We start from the raw sequence: 23857 nt of genomic DNA, 5'->3' as shown, positions 1-23857 counted from the left end.
GGTTTTGAGAGAGTATGGTTTGGGGAAACTGTTCCCCGGGAACCCCTGCTAGGGTCCTGGACACACTTTCCCCCAACCCATTACAAAACCCCAAATGACCCAAAACAGAAAATTACCGCGGGTTCTTGTCCTAAGCTAAGAATAAATATGCATAGCTTAGACAGTTGCTGAAGATTTAAAGAAGTTTATTAAAAAGATAGAAATACAGAAAATAGTTACAGCCCCATGCCAAAATGGCATGAGGGGTGACTCAAAATGAATACACCAAAGGGATCACACGTGGACCGGACTTTTATACCCATGACCTCCATCTTGTTTACGTAATTCTGACGTAGTGAATGTCCCTGTAGGGTTCCTCCCCTTAACCCTGAAAGGTACCTCCCCTTGACCCTGTAAGGTACCTCCCCCAGCAAGGTGTGGCAGGGTGTCTCCTTTCATGAAGGGCAAGGTCAAACCCTGCTCCATCCTCCCTAGATCATCATGTAGATCTGTCTTTAGATACAGGCCTAATTCTCCTCTCTTTAAGATCTGTCTTTAGATAGAGACAGGCCTAGTTCTCCTCTCCTATGGACATGTTAATCACCTTTAGCTAGGTTAATTTACATTGGAATAGTTGCCTGTTTTTAGGCAGAAACCAAGTCCTTGCACAGATTTGCCCCTCACGCAATTTTTGAAATATATTAATAATCATAGCTTTCTCAAATCTTCCTAGGCCATTCCCAATACTGGTACACTGGGGTCACAGGTGTGTGCCACCACACCCAGCAGGTGCCTGTTTTATGCATACAGTGGAATATGGCACAGCAGCTAACACAGCGAACAACAGTTGCTCGGAGCATGATCAGCAATCTGCCATTAAGCAGAACAGACAGGCCTTTCCCTAGAGGAATTTACGTAAGGCAGAAAGGCAAACAGTAAAGTATCCCACTCTTAATCTGTTTGGGGTTGCTTAGCATAATATCTGGCACTAGTAACTTATTTATACTGTGGATTGAACCCAGAGGCATTCTACCTCCAAGCTACCCCCCAGGCTGTTGTGGTGGTGTTGTTTTGTGGTGGTTGTTTTGTGGGTCTGGGGATGGAACCCAGGGGCATGCAACCTTTGAACTACACCCCCTGCCCTATTTTTTTTTTTTTTTTCTGGGACTGGGGATGGAACCCAGGGAGATTCTACTGCCAAGCTACATCCCCAGTCCTATTTTTTAGCTTTTTTTTTTTTTTTTTTTTGTGGTATTGGGGTTCCTGGAAGCCCTTCTATCTCCGGGCTACACTCCCAAACCTATTTTATACTTTTTTTTATTTGGAAACAGGGTCTCTTAAAGCCAGCGCGGCTGGCTTCAAACCTGTGCGATCCTCCTGTCTCCACCTCCCAAGCACCGGGATTACAAGCGTGCGCCACCACGCCCGGCTAGCCTTTTTTTTTTTTTTTTTTTTTTTTTTGAAACAGGGTCTCACTGAGTTGCTTCAGGCCTCACTAAATAGCTGAGGCTGTCCATGAACCATGATCCTCTAGTCTCTCCCTCCCGAATGCTAGGATTACAAGTGTGCACTACCACGCCTGCCCTCCCTGCCCTATTTTTTATTCTTTTATTTTGAAAAAGGGTCTTACTGAGTTGCTTAGGGCCTCACTAAGTAGCTGAGGCTGTCCACGAACTGCGGTCCTCTGGTCTCAGCCTCCCAAATGCTGGGATTACAAGCATGTTCCACCATGCCCGGCTTTGCTGTTGTTCTTATTTATTTAATTATTTATTTTGCAGGTCTGGGGATGGAACCCAGAGGCATTTGACCTCTGAGCTACACTCCCTGTCCTATTTTTTATTCTTTATTTTGAAACAGGGTCTCACTGAGTTGCAGAGGGCCTCACTAAGTGCTGAGGCTGTCCGCGAACCGTGATCCTCCAGTCTCGGCCTCCAGAATGCTGGGATTACACGCATGCGCTACCATGCCCGGCAAGACCCTGTTTCCAAATAAAGTTTAAAATAGGTCTGGGAGTATAGCCCAGAGGTAGAAAATCCCCTGGGTTCCACCCCCAGTACCACCAAAGAAAGAAGAAGAAAAAAAAAAAACAGGGTCTCTCACTAAATTGAGGAGGCTGGCCTTGAACCTGTGATTCTCCTATCTCAGCCTCCCCAGTATTGGGTTACAGCCATCAGCCCTGCATAGGTAATTTCTTTAAAAAAGAGGTGTGTTGAGCCGGGTGTGGTGGTGCACACTTGTAATCCACAAGCTTAGGAGACTGAGACAGGAGGATCGCTCAGGTTCAAAGCCAGCCTTAGCTGGTTTAAGAGACCCTGTTTCCAAATAAAATATAAAATAGGTCTGGGAGTGTAGCCCGGAGTCCCTGGGTTCCATCCCCAGTACCACCAAAAAAAAAAAAAAAAAAAAAGAGGTGTGTTTTGGCTCACCATCTAGTCCAAGGTCAAGGGCCACTGTCTGGGGGTAGTGGGCTTGCTGGCAGAGCCCCAAGGCAGATTAAACATGGTGAGAGATTAGCTTTAATAGACCATTCTCCAGGCAACCCAGTAACCCATCAACCTCACAAATGGACTAACTGCATTGGCAAGGACCGAGCCCTAATCACCTTTGATAGGCTGCACCTGGCCCCACCTCCTCAGCCCCATACTGGTTAAACTGTGCCTGGAGTCTCAGAGGGGAGGGACTAAAGTCAAACCAGAGTAGCCACCCACTTACAATAAACATGTGTTGCCAGAAGGAGTCTTCTGCGGAGGCCCAGGCACACCCAGCCCTACCATTTACTCCTTCTGATAACAGCACTTGTGCAATTGAGGAAGTTGTCTTTGGCGAGGCTCCAGCCCTTGCTCTTCTGAACATATGTGCACTCAGCTGCCAGGCGGTTGGGCTCTCAGGCTCCCGGGACCAGGGGGACTTGGGCATGACAGATTCCTTCCTGTCAGGCGGTGGCCGAGTCTTTACTGAAATGCCTAGCCTCAGCTGGACAGGCTGCTTCCCACCTGGTGGCTGGCGACCTTCAAGGAGAGGCCTGGTGCTGGTAGAGCACCTCTGTGCACACAGCCTGGGCTCCGTGAGGAGAGGAAGCAGGCAGGGTACGCGCTGCACCCATGGCGCCCTCAAGGAAGCCAGCCACGACCGCCCACTTCTGCTTCTCACCTGCAAAGGGAGGAAAAACGACAATTTTCACAAATACTTAACACGCTACAATACAGCCTCATTATCCCAACTTTCTTCCAGTATAGATGTTTTTCTTTTTTCTTTCTTTGTTGTTATTGTTTGTTTTGTTTTATACTGGGTATTGAAACCAGAGTCATTTGACCTTTGAGCTATACCCCCCAGACCTTCTGTGTGTGTGTGTGTGTGTGTGTGTGTGTGTGTGTGTGTGTGTAAGAGAGAGAGAGAGAGACAGAGAGAGAGACAGAGAGAGAGACAGAGAGAGAGACAGAGACAGAGACTGGGGATGAAACCCTGGGACATTCTACCTCTGAGCTATACAACTAGCCCTATTTTATTCTTTTTTTTTTTTTTTTGAAACAGAGTCTTACTAAATTACAGAGAGCCTCACTAAGTAGCTGAGGCTGGCTCCAAACCTGCGATCCTCCTGTCTCGGCCTCACAAATACTGGGATTACAAACATGTACTGCTATGCCTGGCTCCCACCAGCCTTCTTTTTTTTGTGTGTGGTACCAGGGATGGAACCCAGGGGCATTCTACCTCATAGCTACACCCAGCCCTATTCTTTTTTTTATTATTATTATTCTTTATTTTGAAACAGGCTCTCACTGAGTTGCAAAGGGGCTCACTAAGTAGCTGAGACTGTCTGTGAACTGAGATCCTCCTGTCTCAGTCTCCCAAATACTGAGATTACAAGTGTGCGCCACCACACCCAGCTCCCCCAGCCCTTTTTCTATTTAAACAGGGTCTCAAGTCATGCATAGTGGTGCAGGCCTGTAATCCTACTATTTGGGAGGCTGACATGGGAAGATCAGAGGTTCAAAGACATCCTCAGAAACTTAGTAAGATGGTGTTTGAAAATAAAAAATAAAGCCGAGCATAATGGCGCATGCCTGTAATCCCAATACTTGGGAGGCTAAGACAGGAAGATCACAGGTTCAAGGATAGCCTTAGCAAGTAGTGAGATTTTCATCAACCTACCAAGACCTTCTTTCAAAATAAAAACAATGGGAGCCAGGTATAGTGCCAAACACCTGTAATTCCAGTATTTAGGAGGCTGAAACAGGAGGATCACAGGTTCGAAGCCAGCCTCAGCAATTTAGTGAGGTTCTCAGCAACCGAGTGAGAGCTTGTTTCCAAGTAAGAAATAAAATCGGGCCAGGGATATAGCTTGGACATAGAATGCCTTTGGGCTCAATCCTCAGTACCACAAAATATAATATAACAACAACAACAACAACAACAACAACAACAACAACAACAACAGGAGAATGACACAGGAGGATTGCAGATTTGCAGCTAGCCTCAACTACTTAGTGAGGCCCTCCACAACATAATGAGACCCTGTTTCAAAAATAAAAAATAAGATAGGCATGGTGGTTCATGCTTATAATCCCAGTACTTGGGAGGCTGAAACAGGAGAATTGCAGATTCATGGCCAGGTCAGCTACTTAGTGAGATCCTTCACAACTTAGTGAGACCCTGTTTCAAAATGAAGAATAAAAGCCGGGCGTGGGGACCCATACTTGTAATCCCAGAATTGGGGAAGCTGAGACTGAAGGATTGCAGGTTCGCAGCCAGCCTCAGCTACTTAGTGAGGCCCTCCACAATTTAGTGAGACCCTGTTTCAAAATAAAAAAAGAGAGGGCTGGGTATGTAGCTCAGAGGTAAAATGCACCTGGGTTTGATACCCAGTATCACAAAAAAATAAAACAAAATAATAAAAATAAACTGGGTGTGGTGGCACAGGCTTGTAATCCCTGCGATTAGGAGGTGGAGACAGGACGATGGCGTCGGTTCAAAGCCTGCCTCACTGCCTTAAGAGACCCTGTTTCCAAATTTTAAAAAAAGTATAAAATAGGTCTGGGAGTGTGGCCCAGAGGTAGAAAGGTTTCCAGGAACCCCAATGATAAGTTGGGTCCTGCACTCATGTGACTTTGTGTCACATGACCTCTGCAGGGCAAGGGAGGGGCTGAAAACCCCACGAGAATTGGGCGTTCCCACGAGTAAACCCTCCTCTCGCGAGATGCATACCTTGAAAAGGAGAGCCCGCGTCCTCAAGCTTCGGACAGGCGCGCGGGCCCCACGGTGCCTCGCCCTGATCCCCGGGAGAGCCGTGCCATTAAAACTTTACATGCCACGTGTACCGGACCTCTCTCGTGTTTTTCACACTCCGCCGTACGCACATTATTTTTATTTTACTCTCATTAATTTTTTATTTTACTTATCACCCAATACCACCAAAAAAATAAAAAATAAAATAATAAAATAAAATAAAACCTGGGTGTGATAACACATGCTTGTAATCCCAGTACTTAGGAGGCTGAGACAGGATTATCATATGTTCGTGGCCAGCCTCAGCTACTTAGTGAGGCCCTTTTCAACTTAGTGAGCTCCTGATTAAAAATAAATAATAGCCAGGTGTAGCCGGGCGTGGTGGCGCACGCTTGTAATCCCCGCACTTGGGAGGCTGAGACAGGAGGATCGCATGGGTTTGAAGCCAGCCTCAGCTACTTAGTGAGGCTTTCAGCAACTTGGTGAGACCCTGTTTCCAAATAAAAAAATAAAAAAATAAAAATAAAAAAGAATAATAGCCAGGCGTGATGGCGCACGCTTGTAATCCCTGCGCTTGGGAGGTGGAGACTGGAGGATCACGCAGGTTCGAAGCCAGCCATGCTGGCTTTAGAGACCCTGTTTCCAAAAATAAAAAAAGGCCAGGCGTGGTGGTGCATGCTTGTAATCCCCGCGCTTGGGAGGCTGAGACAGGAGGATCACACAGGTTCGCAGCCAGCATCAGCTACTTAGTGAGGCTCTCAGCAACTTAGTGAGACCCTGTTTCCAAATAAAATATAAAATAGGTCAGGGAATATAGCCCGGAGGTAGAAAGCCCCTGGGTTCTACTCCCAGTAGAACCACCAAAAAAATAAATAAATAAAATAAAAATTTAAAAATTTAAAAAGTATAATATAGGTCTAGGAGTATAGCCCGGAGGCAGAAGGGCTTCCAGGAACCCCAGTACCACCACCAAAAATAAATAAATAAATAAATAAATAAATAATTTTTAAAAATAGGGCTGAGAGTGTTGCTCAGAGGCAGCATGCCCTTGGGTTTAAATCCCAGTTCCATATACACACACACATGTATGTATATATATATATATTAAAAATTAAAAAATTAAAAAGCCTGGGAGTATAGCCCAGAGATAGAATACCCCTAGGTCTAATCCCCAGTACAAAAATAAATAAATAATAAAAACAGGAGGATTGCAGGTTTGCAGCAACTTGTGAGGCCCTCTGCAACTTAAGCGAGACCCTGTTGCAAAATAAAGAATCAAGCCGGGCGTGGTGGCGCACGCTTGTAATCCCCACGCTTGGGTGGCTGAGACAGGAGGATCGCGCAGGTTCTGTGCCAGCCTCAGCTACTTAGTGAGGCTCTCGGGAACATAGTGAGACCCTGTTTCCAAATAAAGTATAAAAATTAGGGCTGGGAGTATAACCCGGAGGTAGAAAGCCCCTGGGTTCCACCCCCAGTACCACCAAAAAAGTAATAAAATAAAAAATACAATTAAAATATAGAAAATTAAGCCAGGTGTGGTGGCACACACTTGTAATCCCAGTACTTGGGTGGCTGAGACAAGAGGATCACAGGTTTGAAGCCGGCCTCAGCTATGTAGTGAGGCCTTCCTCAACTTAATGAGACCCTGTCTCAAAATAAAGAATAAAACTAGGGCTGGGGGTGTAGCTTGGAGGTTGAATGTCCCCGGTTTCATAAAAGAGGCTCTGACGCAGCTAAGCCTCAGCAGAGGCACCACGCGTGACTGGAGGGCAGAGGAGGCGTCGTCGAGTTCTATTTTCCTAGGAGGGAGACCTCCTTCTTCCATGGAAGCGTATCCCGAACCGAGCTTGAAATGCAGCTAGAAACCTAGATTTAGGGCCTCCTCCAGCACCTTTCGTGTGTGCATGTGTGTGGTGCAGGGGACTGAACCCAGGGCCTCGTGTTTGCTAGGCAAGCACTCTACTGGGCTATACCTTCAGCTCTTTTTATTTTTTAAATTTTGGGCCAGGTGTGGTGGTGCACACTTGTAATCCCAATACTTGGGAGGCTGAGACAGGAGGATTGCAGGTTCACAGCCTGCCTCAGCTACTCAGTGAGGGCCTCTGCAACTTAGTGAGATCCTGTTTCAAAATAAAGGATCACAGGCTTGCAAGAAGCCTCAGCTACTTACTGAGGCCCTCTGCAACTTGGTGAGACTCTGTATCAAAATAAGAATAAAAAAATAGGGCTAGAGGTGTAGCTCAGAGGTAGCATGTCCCTGGGTTCAATTCCCAGTACCACACAAAAAAATAAAAAGTTTTTTTAAATTTTGAGACTAGGTCTCACTGAATTGCCCAGGCTAGCCTCAAACTTATGATCCTCTTGCCTCGGCCTCCAATCACTAGGATTATAGGCATGCATCACCACCCCAGTCTCTCTTCCTCTAGTACTTGTTTGCTTGTTCTCTTGAAGTCTGAACCAGGAATGGGGGATGCCCATATCAATGCCCCTGTGTCAGGACCGGTACCAACTGTGAGGCTCCAAGGCCAGAACACTTAGCTTATTGACGGCTGACTCAAGTTCAACACCTGCACCTTCTGCCCTCTCACTGCCCAGTACCACCTATGGAGAAGGCAGCCAATCCCTGCTCAGCTGGATGGCTGCTCACACGAAGATCAGATGAGGAGCAGGATTCATCTGGCATCAGTCAGACCCGTGTGTCAAAATAAACACGACAGGCCAGGCTGGTGGGCATGCCTGTAATCCTGGTCCTTGAGAGGCTGAGACAGGAGGATCGTAGACTGGAGGACAGCCCCAGTGACTTAGTGAGATCCTCAAGAACTTAGTGAGACCCTGTTTCAAAACAAAAGATAAGGCCAGGCGTGGTAGCCCACGCCTGTGATCCCAGTATTTGGGAGGCTAAGACAGGAGGATCACAGCTGTGGACAGCCTCAGCTACATAGTGATGAGGAGACAGAAAGGAAATAGGCAGATAGGGAAGAGGCCTGGGTAGAAAAAACTTGATTTCCTGAGGGGCGAGGGGCCAAAGCTTCACAAAACCATCTGGTTACTGAAAGGTTTGAGCCGCTGCCTCACAGGGGGCGGGGCCGGAAGCTAGGAGGCGGAGCCCTTTGATTCCCAGAGGAGACCACGCCCCTCGATTTAAGAGAAGCCCGATAGAGACAGAGAGGCGCACTCTCCCCCACTAGCCCCCCGTGGGCCCGCGGGGGCTGGTGGCTGACTCCCCACGAATAAAGGCATCCATACCATCTATAATGGATTTCCGCGTGTATCTGTGCGCTCATGGGACCTGCCGCATTTTTATTTTTTACAGTTACTAATCAACAAACCCAGGAGACATCACTGGAACAAGTCTGACACTTTACTGAAAGGAGACTCTTCAAAGGACATGCAAATTCTGAGGGCTGCTTCCCAGAATTCCCAGGATCCCAAACACCACAACCAACAGAGGACATGCAGACATCTATAAAACCCGTAGCACAGCCACCAAGACGGTTTTTCCCTCTCGGGGACCCCCTCCCCTTTGGGGAGCTTTTCTCTCTCGAAGTTCGTGTTAGCCTTGAGAGAAGGCGGAGTGCAATGAAGGCATTTGGCCCGGGCAGCTCTCAGGTAGTGACCTGAAGGCCTCTGCTGGACATCAAGGCCGACCAGGGCCCTTAGAGGTGACCTGCACTTTTCTGGCAGATCGTGTGGACCCTGGGAAAAAGTAGTTTGCAATTGACGGCACTTGGCTCGGGCCACACTCGGGTAGTGACCTGAAGGCAGCTACTGGACACCAGAGTTCTGACAGCCCCTTTGGGGTGTTTAGCCACTTTTCCCTATTCCCTGCTGCTTCCAATAAACCATTTACTCCCCTTCCTGTGGTCTGTGGGTGTCATTCTTTGCTCACTGTAGACAAACCCAATAAGAAAACGTCGAGTTTTTCTCAAGAAATTCCATTTCATCTTTGATAAACACCAGGTTTCTTCCCAAGAAACCCCCCATTTCATCTTGGGGGGCTCAGAAGAAAACCCCGCTTCAGTGATGTCCTCTGAAATGCAGTGAGACCCTGTTTCAAAATAAAGAATAAAAAAAAAATAGGGCTGGGGGTACAGCTCGAAGGTAGAATGCCCCTGGGTTCCATCCCCAGTACCATAAATAAATAATAAATAAATAAATAAATAATAAAAGATAAAAAAACAGCTGAAGGTGTTGCTTAGAGGTAGACTGCCTCTGGTTTAATGCCCAGCAAAACAAACAAACAAACATAAACAAACAACATAAGGGGAGAAAATTGAGAGGCATTGAAAATACGGTGCAGAAAATATTCCAGGGTCCAGGACTTGTCTTGATGTCCATCCTGGGTTGTGGGAGCAACAAGAAAACGAATCGCATGCTGCCCTGGGGCTTCCAGAGGTTGCTGGTCCTCAACCTCGAGGAGCTGAGAGGACACAGAGGCAAATCTAACTGTGCTTGATGCCCCGCTCCAGCCGCAGGGCTGAGGAGGGGAGACCAGCCCAGCTGGCGTCAGTCACCAATCCCGGCGCCAGAAGGAAGGATCAATGGCTCATGTGCACAATTCACATGTGCTTATGGAAAACCATAAGCACAAGCAAACAAAAAGCTCCACCTTCTAGCCAAGGGTCTGGAATGGGGTCTTTATGTGATCCTGTTCTTGCTCTTTTCATTCAACTTTCTTGGCATGCCAGTTCTTTTGTGGGGCTGTTGTTGTTGTTGTTGTTTCAGTACTGGGGATGGAACTCGGGGATTCTACCTCCGAGCTACACTACTAGTCCTTTTTTTTTTTTCTTCTTCTTCTTTTTGCAGTACTGGGGATGGAACCCAGGGGCATTCTATCTCCAGGCTACACCTCCAGCCCTATTTTTATTCTTTATTTGGAAGCAGGGTCTCACTGAGTTGCAGAGGGCCTCACTAAGTAGCTGAGGCTGTCCACGAACCGCAATCCTTCTGTCTCAGCCCCTCAAATGCTGAGATTACAAGCGTGTGCCACCACACCCAGCTCACTAGTCCTCTTTTTTATTCATTTATTTTGAAACAGGGTCTCACTGAGTTGCAAAGGACCTCACTCTAAGTAGCTGAAGCTGTCCTTGAACCTTGTTCCTTCTGTCTCAGCCTTCCAAATGTGGGGATTCCATTCTGTGCCACCACACCTGGCCTTTATTTTTTATTTATTTATTTTTTATTTTTATTTTTTTGCGGGTCTGGGGATGGAACCCAGGGGCATTTGACCTCCGAGATACACCCCCTGCCCTGTTTTTTATTCTTTATTTTGAAACCGGGTCTCACTGAGTTGCAGAGGGCCTCACTAAGTAGCTGAGGCTGTCTGCGAACTGCGATCCTCCAGGTCTCAGCCTCCCGAATGCTGGGATTATAAGCGTGCGCCACCACGCCTGGCTCTGGCTTTTATTCTTTATTTTGAAACAGGGTCTCACTGAGTTGCAAAGGGCTTTACTAAGCAGCGAAGGCTGTCCAGGAACAGAAACGCGATCCTCCTGTCTCAGCCTCTCAAATGCTGGGATTACAAGCGTGGGCCACCACGCCCAGCTTTGGCATGTCAGTTTTAGTGGTCTGAGGATGGCCAATCTCATGCATCAGCTGAACCACAGTTGCGCCTTACAGACCAGGAAACAGCTTGGCCTGGATGTGCCTGGAGGGAGCTCTCACTGTGGCTGTAACCTCTTTGGCCACTGGATCACACTTTCCTAGAAATACAAACCAGGAGTGGCTTCATGGTCCTGTAAGGTATAAGCCCATCTAGTTGGCTTTAGCTGGGCTTCCCCTTCTTTCATTCTTTTCTTCTTTCTTTCTTTCTTTCTCTTTCTTTTTTCTTTCTCTCTTTGTTTCTCTCTTTCTTTCTTCCTCTTCCTCTTTCTTTTTTCTTTCCTGCTGGCACGTGAAGACATTTAGCTTTTCCCAGCGCACGTGAGGCATGTTCTAACAGCTCCATGTGATTTATTGCTTAATTATAACTGTATCCACTTCTGCCTGGTCTGTAAAGTACTGGAACTCTTTTCTTTCCTCATGACATAGGTAGTCATAGCTTCAGACTTTTTTATGGTCAGTGAATTATTGCTAACGTGACAGCAATCCAAGCCAGCCGAGGCAAACACAACAACAAAGCAAAGAGGAAGGAAGAGGGGAAATGTAGTGTCAAGGAAAAGGGATGGTCAGGCGTGGTGGCACACACCTTAAACCCGGTACTTAGGCTTCTGGGAGAGGAGGATTACGGTTTCTAAGACAGCTTTAGCAACAGTGATCCTCCCAGCAACCTAGTGACACCCTGTTTAAAAAAAAAAAAAAAAAAAGCTGGGCTGTAGCGCTGAGGTAGAAAGCCCTGTGTTAAATTCTTAGTGCCCAAAACAAGAAAAAAACAAAAACTAAGCTTTTTAATTTGTGTGTGTGTGTGTGTGCTGGGTATTCTACCCAGGGGCATTATACCTCTAAGTTATACCTTCAGCACTATTTTTTATTCTTTATTTTGAAACAGGGTCTTACTAAGTTGCAGAGGGCCTTACTAAGTAGCTGAGGCTGGCCACAAACCTGCGATCCTCCTATTTCAGCCTTCCAAATACTGGGATTACAAGCATGTGCCACCACTCCTGGCTTGAATAATTATTATTATTTATTTTCTTTTTTTTGGGGGGGGATGGAACCCTTCTACCTCCGGGCTGTACTCCCAGACCTATTTTATATTTTATGTGGAAACAGGGTCTCTTTAGCCAGCGAGGCTGGCTTTGAACCCACGTGATCCTCCTGTCTCAGCCTCCCAAGCGCGGGGATTACAAGCGTGCGTGACCATGCCCAGCTTGAATTATTTTTTAAATTTCATCTCATTTTATGTGTGTTGGGGGTGCTGGTGATGAAAACCAGAAGCATTCTACCTCTGAACTACATCCCCAGATCTTCTTATTTTCTGTTTTGAAACAGGGTTTCGCTTGGTCATTGAGTCTTGCTAAGTTGCCGAGACTTGCCTTGAACCTGTCATCCTCCTGTCTCAGCCTCCCAAGTATGGGCGTTACAGATGTGCACCACCACACCTGGCTGAATCTAAGTTTAAATATTCTCTAGCTTGGGTCACAGCAGATTTTTCAACTGGTGATCAAGGGATGACTTGAGCTTCCAAGGGAAAGAGAGAGGACAGGTCACAAAGAGCAGACCTCAGGCCCAAATCTGTATACTCAGACCCAAATTCACTTTGAGCTGGAATATCTTCCAGTTTGTGGTTCAGGTGAGAGCCGTACAATCCTGACGCGTGTGGTCCAGAGCCAGGCCTCCGGGTGGGCAGGGCCAGAGCCAGCCCCGGAGAGCAGCCACTCCAGGGGAGGACTTGGCTTTCACTTTTGCTTAGGGAGTGGAGAGTTTGTTTTGTTCAGACTTTTACCATCTCCGACCTTGTTGTTAAATTTCCTTTTCCTGAGCATCCTGAGCCGTGTCAGGAAGTCACCCCTCAGCCCTGGAGGAGTCTTGGCCTGAAACCGCCTGCCAGGTCTCAGGTCTCAGGCTGTGAACGAGTCACAGGAACCACGATGATAATTGGGAACTCTTCCAAAGCCCCTTTCATCTGAAGACCTCGGAGACCTGCCTAGACACTGATCATCCTCATCCCACCGCAGAGGGGTAAATAGACATTAGGATCCTATTTGTCTCATGCTTCAGCATCCGTCCACCTCAGGCTCCTTTCCTTTTCCTTCCTCCCTCCTTCCCTTTCTTTTTCCTTTCTTCATTGCAGTCTGTGGATAGAACCTAGGGCCTCATATGTGCTAGGCAAGTGCTCTACCACTAAACTGCATTCCCATCCACCCTGCTCCCCACTCAATATTTATTTTAGAAAAAAAATAGCATTTCCCCTCTATTTTCAGGGAAAGGGAAATTGCCTTTTGAGTACATATTTCTGGGCTAAAGTCTGTGGACTATACAAAGAAGTTCTGTTAGTTGCTGCCTTCAAGAAGTTTAGTCTACTAAAGAGACAAAGAACCAGGCGTGGTGGCACACACTTGTAATCCCAGTGCTTGGGAGGATGAGACAGGAGGATCATGGGTTTGAGGCCAGCCTCAGCTACTTAGTGAGGCCCTCTAAAATTTAGTGAGACCATGTTTCAAAATAAAAATAAAGTAGAGCTGTGGGTGTAGCTCAGACGTAGAATGCTCTTGGGTTCCCTCCCAAGTAAAAATAAAAATAAAGGGGGGAAATGGTGACTCATGCAGGATGATTGCAGGTTCAAAGCCAGCCTCGTGTCGGGCGTGGTGGCGCACGCTTGTAATCCCCATGCTTGGGAGGCGGAGACAGGAGGATCGCGCAGGTTCGAAGCCAGCTGCGCTGGTTTAAGAGACCCTGTTTCAAAATAAAAATATAAAATAGGTCTGGGAGTGTAGCCCGGAGGTAGAAGGGCTTCCAGGAACCCCAGTACTGCAAAAAATAAAAAATAAAACATAAAAACAAGCCAGCCTCGGCAATTTAGTGTGACCCTGTTCCTCTCCCCTCTGCCTTGCCTCCCCCTCTTCCTCCTCCTCCTCCTCCTTCTCCTCCTCCTCTTCTTCTCCTTCTCCTTCTTCTTCTTCCTCTTCTTCTTCTCATCTTTGTGGTACTGGGGGTTGAACCCAGAGGCATTCTACCTCTAAGCTACACACACAGCACTGTTTTATTTTGAGACAGGGTCTCACTAGGTTAACTATTTGCTGTCTTGCACTCTTCCTGTCTCAGTCTCCCAAACACTGAGATTACAAGCATGTACCACCATGCCTGACTTTTATTTTTATTTAGAAACAGGTCTAGGTTGATGACCTGTTATCCTCCTGTCTCAACTTCCAAATACTGGGGTTACAGGTATGGGCCACCATGCCTGGCATGCTTATTTATTTATTTATGTTTGTTTGTTTATTTTGCATAACTGGAGATTAAGAACATTCTATATCCAAGCTAAACCCCTAGCCCTATTTTTTTTTTCAGAACTGGGGAGGGAACCCAGGGGCATTCGACCTCCAAGCTACGCCCCCTGCCCTATTTTTTATTCTTTATTTTGAGACAGGGTCTCACTAAGTTGCAGAGAGCCTAAGTAGCTGAGGCTGTCTACGAATCTCAATCCTCCGTTCTCAGCCTCCCGAATACTGGTATTACAAGCGTGCGCTACCATACCTGAATTTTATTCTTTATTTTGAAATAGGGTCTCACTGAATTGCAGAGGGCCTCACTAAGTAGCTGAGGCTGGCCATGAACCGCGATCTTTAACCTCCCAAATGCTGGGATTACAAGTGTGTACAACCATGCCAGGCTCTATTTTATTCTTTTTATTTTGAAACAGGGACTCATTAAGCTGTGGAGGGCCTCACTAGTTGCTGAGGCTGGCTTTAAACCCAGGATCATTTAAACCCAGTGATAAGTTGGGTCCTGCACTCATGTGACTTTGTGTCACATGACCTCTGCAGGGCAAGGGAGGGGCTGAAACCACCGTAAGAATTGGGCATTCCCGCAAGTAAACCCTCCTCTCGCGAGATGCATACCTTGAAAAGGAAAGCCCGTGTCCTCAAGCTTCGGACAGGCGCGCGGGCCCCACGGTGCCTCGCCCTGATCCTCGAGAGAGCCGTGCCATTAAAACTTTACATGCCACGTGTACCGGACCTCTCTCGTGTTTTTCACACTCTGCCGTACTCACTTATTTATTTTACTCGCATTAATTTTTTATTTTACTTATCATTTGGTGCCGAACCGGGAGAACTCTTGGGTTCCTCCCCTTTTTTTTTTTTTTTTCTCTTTTTATTTTTACTCTCTTTTTGAGCCCCAGACTCTCCGACTAGCCAGCAGCTCGACTGCGAGGTCCCACACCAGCGCTCCGCTTGCAGGCATTGCTCCTACCACTGCCGCTGCTACCGCTCCGTGCCTGCCCGGACCGTAAGCCTTCTTCCCCAGCCCCGCACTCTCCAGGAGAGCCGGCGGCCTTCTTCCCGCCCCGGGCTCTGCTGAGAGTCCGCGGCCATCTTTCCGGCCCTGAGCTCTGCTGAGAGCTCGCGGCCATCTTTTCGGCCCCGCGCTCAGCTGAGAGCCGGCGGCCTTCTTCCCGCCCTGGGCTCTGCTGAGAGCTCGCGGCCATCTTTTCAGCCCTGCGCTCTGCTGAGAGCCGGTGGCCATCTTTCTGATCCCGCACTCTGCTGAGAGTCTGCGGCCATCATTCCGGCCCTGCGCTCTGCTGAGAGCCGGTGGCCATCTTTTCCCGCCCATGTGCTCTCTTCTGGAGCACCGACGGCCATCTTCCACTGCCACCGCAGCCGCGGCCACCACCACCGGGGCGTGCAGGCTCCGCTGGCCGCCAGGCTGCCAGTTCCACCCACCCGGAGCCAGGCTCCTTGGGTGATGCTGGCACCTGCTCTGCCTGCTGACCTCCTGCACGAGCCAGGACCTCTGCCTGCTGCTTGGACCTCCTAAAACCGCCGTTCCAGCTCGGCGCTCCGGTCACCGCTGGGACCTCTGGCCGGTTTGCCCCACCAGCCCCGAGCCAGGCTCACTGGGCGGCGCACAGCCAGCTTCGGTGTCCGCCACAGTCACCCGCGCCAGGCGTAGCTCTACTCGCTGCTGCTGCTCCGTTTCGCCCGCCCAAGCCAGGCTCACTGGCGGTGCTTCTCGGGGCCCAGCCTCAGTGACTGACGCATGCCTGGAAGCCATTTTGTCTCCATGCCGCAAACCCGGCAAGCCATGCTGCCTGCGTGCCACTGTTTGATCCCGCCTGCGCCAGCCGTCAGTGCTGTCCACACCAGCCACCGACATCCGCGCGCCCCAGCTCCACCGTGCCCCCAGCAGCTTCTCGGCGCTTCTGTCGCAGCCAGCGCTGGCTGGCAACACTTCACTCCGGTAAACTGCCTCCTTCCCTTGGTTAGCGGGTTCCGGACTTGGGTCTTCCGGTCCACTGGGACCCCAAAATCCAAGCGCTTGGTGGCCCATTGTCCCCTGGTCCACTGGGACCACCCTCCGGATGACCAGGTCATCCTCCAGTTTTGAGAAGGAATGAAGACGTTCTTCCTATCTCTTAACCTCCGTTTCCGAATGATTGAGCAGGGAAATCGGGGACGCCCATTTCCTGTTCTTCGTTTCCGCCCGTGAACCAATTATGGGAAGTCGAACCTTTATACTAGCAGATGCCCTGAGAGCCTGTCTGCCTTGATACGAGTTGGGAAATGGGTTGTGGTGGCCCAGGAATAGTTAGGAACTTTTATAAGCGGTCTGGTATCCCTCCAAATGCTCTCCCCCATCAGCTTCCATTTATTTTCCCGCCAGCTGCCATTTTGTGATGGCGCGTAGTCACTGCCTGGTGATGTCACAGTCGCCATCTTGGCCCGCGCCAGACTGCAATTTTGCTGGGCGGCCTGCGTGGGCGCGCCCTAGGTGCTGCGGGAAACGCCAGGCCGGGGCTGGGGCGACACCCTCTGCCCGTGGGGAGTCTGCGTTGCCATTCTTGCCGGACACCCGCCCTGGGACGCGCTCTTTGTGTGTGAGTGTAGGTCCATCACAGCTGACAGAACCTTAACATGGCATCTAAAGTTTTAATTCCAGAGAGAAACAGGCGGAGATGGAGCGTACACTCTGACTTTGCCAAAAAGCAGATCCCTGGTAGCTGCCCTTCAGCTGGCAGTGGCGGCTCAGCCCTTTGGAGCGCCACCTAGGTGTGGAGGACTTCAACGACGACTACCTCCAGGAGCCTGCCTGAAGTGGGGCGAAGCCAAAGCCACCAATCAGACTGTGCCCGGCGTGTGGCCAGGAGGGCCACTGGAACAGTGCCCTTGGAAAAGGGTGAGCTCCAGGTGCCTCAACACAGGGGGAGCACCTTTCCAGACCAGGCCCCGCCGCTGACCCTACTCAGCCTGGCTGAAGACTGACGGCTCCTGGATCCCTCAACCTCCATCCTCTTTGCCAGCTCAGGGTAGCTCTCCAGGTACTGAGTAAGCCAGTCTCCTTTTTGGTCGCCTGCTCAATCTCATGATTTGTTTTTTTCTTTAATAGCCCTTGCCTGTTCAAGCCTCCTCAAGCGCACATCACTAAGCTGTCTGGGGTAACCTCCAATTCGCACTGCAGCTATGCACCCACCTGTACCCCCTTCTGGGGGACTGGACTCCCGACTCCTCCCGGCCTGGGTCCCCTGACGACGCCCCTTGACAGCAGGAAGAAGCTAGAGGGTCCAATCATCATCCATTATCCCTACCATCAAAAGGCCGGGATGATAAGTTGGGTCCTGCACTCATGTGACTTTGTGTCACATGACCTCTGCAGGGCAAGGGAGGGGCTGAAAACCCCGCGAGAATTGGGCGTTCCCGCGAGTAAACCCACATCTCACGAGATGCATACCTTGATAAGGAGAGCCCGCGTCCTCAAGCTTCGGACAGGCGCGTGGGCCCCACGGTGCCTCGCCCTGATCCCCGGGAGAGCCGTGCCATTAAAACTTTACATGCCACGTGTACTGGACCGCTCTCGTGTTTTTCACATTACGCTGTACTCACATTATTTTTTATTTTACTCGCATTAATTTTTTATTTTACTTATCACCCAGGATCATTCTACCTCTGAGCTACATCCTCAGTCTTATTTTTTATCTCTTATTCTGAAACAGGGTCTTATTAAGCTGCAGAGGGCCTCACTAAATTGCTGAAGCAAGAGGGTCACAAGTTTAAAGCCAGCCTGGAGCCAGGAGTGGTGGTACACACTTGTAATCCCAGTACTTGGGAGGCTGAGACAGGAGGATCCCAGGTTCTCAGCCAGCCTCAGCTACTAAATGAGGTCTCCTGCAACATAGTGAGACCTTTTTTCAAAACAAAGAATAAAAAATAGGACTGGGAGTATAGCTCAGAGGTAGAATGCCCTTGGGTTTAATCTCTAATTTATGCTTATTTATTTATTTATTTATTTATTTTTGTGTGTGGTACTGGGGGTGGAACCAGGGGCTTTTCTACCTCCGGGCTATACTCTCAGACCTATTTTAAACTTTATTTGGAAACAGGGTTTCACTAAGTTGCTGAGAGCCTCACTAAGTAGCTGAGGCTGGCTTCGAACCTGCGTGATCCTCCTGTCTCAGCTTCCCAAGCTCTAGGATTACAAGCGTGTGCCACCACACCCGGCTTAATCTCTAATATAAAAAAAAGCAATCAGGGCAAATTAAGCACTCTACCTCCAAAATGTGATTTTTCCTCTTCTTCCTGAGCCTCTGGGCAGGTCTCTCCTGCCCCACTGTTCTGATCACCCCCTTGCCTACCTGCTTTTTTTTTGCCTCCCCTGACCATTTCAAAAACATATCATTCTATGTTTTATTGAGATTGATGGGTATGGCTGTAAATACTGTAAACAAGTTGAGAAAATGTAAAGTAGATCATATTGATAATAAGAACAATTCCAAAAATAGTTGTCTGCCTCTCTGTGTTTTTGTTCTCCCAGTAGCGAAGCTCACTGTCTTTAATTACAGCTTGAGACAGTGTGTTGAAATATTTAATCTCTGAGTAATGACTGGATTTGAGTTTCCTAATTGGCATCTGTGTGTTTCGCATTCCTAACAAAGCCCAAATCAGAATGTACACACACTCCGAGATGTGGACTCTGCCTCAGACCCCGCTGGTACCTGCCGCCTCGGCTCCAGAGCAATAATGTGTGGTGGCAAGTAAGGACTGGATGAATAGCATATGTTTTGTGATCACACATTTTTTAAAATGCCTGACCAAAACCTGTTAGCATTTACAAGTTAACCACTAATCCGTGTGTGATCGGCAGAACACAGTGAGGTATAATCCTGGCCCCAAAGAAGCCCTTGGTTTAGGAAAGTGTCTTGCTCATTCTTGAATGGTATTTCAGGTGCCTGGGAGTCGTTCCCAGGAGATAATGCCCCGCCCATATTGAGTGGCTTATTTAAAACTTCCTGAAATCATCTTGCAAGGACTAAAAGAATAGAGTAGGTAGAGAAATCAACAGCTGAACTCCGTCCACCAAGATTGACTTGTGTTTTTCCTGGGTGGAGTGTCCAGGGAAGTGTCACCTGGGCCTCTCCCTCCCACTGTCCTGAGCCTCATGGAGTGAAACAAGATACCACTCGTCATTCGCCAAGGGCCCGTTGGGCGAGTCCAGGAAGACTCCGTGGGCGTGGGCCTGCAAGCTCACTCGCTGAATAATGCATGTTTGCTCTGGTGGTTTCTCAGCCTGAAGTTACACGGAGGTGAAGGTGGAATTTCAGAACCCCATCCCAGCCGTTCTACCCTCTCAAAAGGTGCCCAGACCAGAGGCAAATCATGGACTGATGTCAGGCCCCGGAGGCCAGTGCACAGAGTCTGAAGATCCGGGCAAGCCGGGCGTGGTGGCGCACGCTTGTAATCCCCGCGCTTGGGAGGCGGAGACAGGAGGAGCGGGCAGGTTCGAAGCCAGCCGCGCTGGCTTAAGAGACCCTGTTTCCAAAGGGGGGGAAAATAGATCTGGGAGTGTAGCCTGGAGGTAGAAGGGCTTCCAGGAACCCCAGTACCACCAAAAAAAAAAAAAAGATCCGGACAGGGCCGGGCGTGGTGGCACACACTTGTAATCCCAGCATTCGGGAGGCTGAGACCGAAGGATGGCAGTTTTTGGACAGCCTCAGCTACTTAGGCCCTCTGCAACTTAGTGAGACCCTGTTTCAAATAAAGAATAATATAGGCTGGGGATTTAGCTCAGAGGTAGAATGCCCCTGGGTTCCATTCCCAGATCGTAAAAAAAAAAAAAAAAAAAAAAAAAAAACCAGAAAGAAAGAAAGATCCGGCAGCGAGGCCATGCTGTTGCTCTAATCTGGCCAATATGGAAAAACAGACCCACATCTGACAGCAGTGTCTTTTTTTTTTTTTTTTTTCCCAGAACTGGGAATTAAACCCAGGAACATTCTACCTCCAAGCTTTATCCCCAGCCCTATTTTTATTATTTATTTTGAAACAGGGTCTCACTAAGTTGCAAAGGGCCTCACCAAGTAGCTGAGGCTGGGTGCGAACCTGTGATCCTCTTGTCTCAGCCTCCCAAGTACTAGGTTTACAAGTGTGCACCACCGTGCGCTCCCTCTCTTCTCCTCATTCTCTCTCTCTCTCTCTCTCTCTCTCTCTCTCTCTCTCTCTCTCTCTCTCTCTCTCTACTATGGAATTGAACTCAGGGGACTTTTGACTCTAAGCTATATCCCCAGTCCTTTTTATTTATTATTATTTTGAGAGCGTCTCACTCAGTTGCTGAGGCTGGCCTCAGATCCTCAGTCCTCCTGTTGCAGCAGTCTCCCAAGTACTGGGGTTGCAGGCTTGGGTTCTGACAGCAGTGTTGAGCCTTGAGTAGGAACTCAGGACGGGGGAGAGCAGCTACATTTGAAACCGTGGAGCTTCATATTTGTCAGAGGCCACAGGATCCACAAGTCCTCTGAGAATAAAACCGGCCTCCTCCCAGCATGAGCAGCTCGCGGGGGGGACTAAGACGGAAGCCGTGGTGCCAAGGTGAGGCCGTGAGTGACTCAGGGCGGCCCCTCCCAGACACTGCTTCAGAGAATCAAAACACCGCCGGCGCTTGCCTTGGCAGGGCTCACCAGGGGCTGCGACGAGCCAGAGGCCGAGGTGCCTGGCGTGGTCACCGCAGCTGGTCTTCACATCATGACCATCTTTTCCAGAAACAACCCACGGTCAGAGCTGTAACTTTCTCCAAGTTTCAGTGGCGAGGAGCCCATCACGTCCCTGACACTCGATGCCCCACTGAGTTTTCTCACTGAATTCTTACTGAATTAGTGCTCATAAAATGGGCTTTGCCCCTCCTGTGACAGAAGAAAGTTTAAGTAACACCCAGCAGGTCAGAGGCAGCTCTGGGAAAGGGACTCTGGTCTGTATGACTCCAAAGGTCATGTTCTTCCAACTTTTTCATTTTCCAAAAAAACAAAGTACCAGCCAGACATGGTAGCATAGACCCGTAATCCCAGTACTTGGGTGGCTGAGACAGGTGCCTCGGCAATTTAGTGAGGCCCTCTGCAATTTAGTGAGACCCTCTTTCAAAAATAAACAATAAAAATAGGGCTGGGGCTGTAGCTCAGAGGTAGAATGCCCCTGGGTTCAATCGCAAATACCACACACAGAAAAAATTAATTAACTAAAAATAAGTAAATAAAGCTGGGTGTGGGGCGCACACTTGTAATTCTAGTACTTGGGAGGCTGAGACAGGAGGATCTCAGGTTTGCAGCCAGCCTCAACTACTTAGTGAGACCCTCGGCAACTTAGTGAGACCCTGTTTCAAAATAAAAAATAAAATAGGGATGGAGGTATAGCTCAGAGATAGACTGCTCCTGGGTTCTATCTTTAGTGCCTAAAAAAATAAAAATAATAAAATCAACAACCTCATTCCTGGACAAAGATACTAACTTGATGATGTTCTCTGGACCTTTGTCACAGCAACATGTAACTCAGTCTCGAGCAGACAGATCGGCTGGTGGTATCCCCTAAAAGGAGGTTACTTCCATTTTATGCCTCATCCTAGATCTGGAAGCTACTAATCTGAAGTTTAGTCGGCCATTATCTTCTGTAACAACCCAGAAAGAAGGGACGAGGGGTCCTGCCCAGAAAAGACCTCAGCCCCTCGACACCACTATATTTATTTATTTTTTATTTATTTATTCGTTTTGCGGTACTGCAGGTTGAACCCACAGGCATTCTACCTCTGAGCTCTACCCTCAGCCCTGCTATTTATTCTTTATTTTGAAATAGAGTCTCACCAAGTTGTGGAGGGCCTCACTAAGTAGCTGAGGCTGGACTCAAACCTGGATCCTCCTGTCTCAGCCTCCCAAGTACCGGGATCACAAGCGTGCGCCACCACGCCCGGCCTGCACACCAGCATTAAGTATGATGACAGCAACTCAGAGGTACTTTGAGCCTCTCTGTCTAAAGCTTTGCCTATTCACACAAGCAGAGTCGTGGCTCAGGTAGACCAGAAGTAGACCTGAGCACTGTGCTGCTTGCTCACCTGTATTTTTGTAACTCTTTAAAAAAATTTTTTTTATTGGTGCATTGTATTTATACATCATAATGGGGTAAAACTTGTGTAGACATAAGTGCACACATTACCCAGCCAGCCCCCACAGCCCCCACCCCACTCCCTCCATCCCTCCCTCCCGTGTTTGGCTTAGTGGTTGACTTCGAAATGGTTTTTAACTCTTAAGGGCTAGGTGTGTGTGTGTGTGTGTGTGTGTGTGTGTGTGTGTGTGTGTGTGTACATATGTGAAAAAAAGAAAAAGATAGAGAGAGGCTAGGAATTGAAACCGGTGATGTTCTATCTCCAAGCTACATCCCCAGCCTTTTTTATTTTTTTATTTGGAAACAGGATTTCAGTAAGTTGCTGAGGCCGGCCCAAACCTGCGATCCTCCGGTCTAAGCTTCCAGGTCCTGGGATTACGGGTGTGTGCTGCGCACCCAGATGGGTTTGTTTCATTTTTCTTTTCTTCTTTCTTTCTTCCTTCCTTTCTTTCTTTCTCTTTTTGTGGTGTTGGGGATTGAACTCATGGGTATTCTACCACTGAGCTACACTCCCAGCCCTATTTTATTTTTATTTTGTTTTAGTGTTATTATTTTTATTGGTGCATTGTAGTCACACATCTTCATGGGGTACAAGATGGTGGAGGCATGCGTGCACACTCGGTAGAGGCATGCGTGCACACTCGGTAGAGGCATGCGTGCACACTCGCTCGGTTAGCCCTTCCCCAAGTCCCACCCCATTCCCTCCCCCCCTCTCCTTCTCATATTTGGCTTAGTGATTGATATGTCTGTGAATGTACATCAGGGAATTTCCTTCTTCCCCCCCTCCCATCCCCTCAGTTATGCCGTCTTATTTGCTCATCTATGGTTTCTCCTTTTCATTTTTAATTTGAAACAGGGTCCCTCTAGGTCTCACTACTTGCTAAGGCTGTCCTCGAGCCTGCCATCCTCCTGTCTCAGCCTCCCAAGTGCCGGGATTACAAGCATGCGCCACCACGCCCGGCTTGTTTGGTGTTTCTGATGTGTGCTTCTGCTTTGATATTTTCTGGCTTGTATTGTTTGTAGTGTTGATCCGTTTTCCTCTGGCACCAGGAGGGACAGTGAAGGGGAGAAAAGACTGGCTGATGGCTCTCTCCACAGTGAAACTCCCTTGGTTCTCTTCTGCATTCCCCACCTAAAGACCAGGATATTCTTTGCTTGCCTGAAATAAAAGTGGTTTAAGTACAAATTAATGATACTTGTTTTGAGAAACTCTAGGACTAAAAGTCCCACCATTAGCCGGGGTTGGTGGCTCACACTTGTAATCCCCGCGCTTGGGATGCTGGGACAGGAGGTTCACACAGGTTCAAAGCCAGCCTCAGTTACTTAGTGAGGCTCTCAACAGGTTAGTGAGACCCTGTTTCCAAATAAAATAGAAAATAGGGTTGAGAGTATAGCCCAGAGGCAGAAGGCCCCTGGGTTCCATCCGTAATACCAAAAAAAAAGTCCCACCATTGTTGTTGTTGTTGTTGTTGTTGTTGTTATTGTTACATTTGGGGGGGTAGCTGAGGATTAAATCTGGGGAATCTTACCTCTGATCTATACCCCTAAACCTCTTTACTTATTTTTAACTTTTTTTTTTTTGTGGTACACTTCTCAGCCCTATTTTTTTTTTATTCTTTATTTTGAAACAGGGTCTCATGGAGTTG

The sequence above is a fragment of the Muscardinus avellanarius genome (genome assembly GCF_963383645.1).
Source record: "Muscardinus avellanarius genome assembly, chromosome: 7".
Lineage (NCBI taxonomy): Eukaryota > Metazoa > Chordata > Mammalia > Rodentia > Gliridae > Muscardinus > Muscardinus avellanarius.
This window is presented reverse-complemented; position numbering follows the sequence as displayed.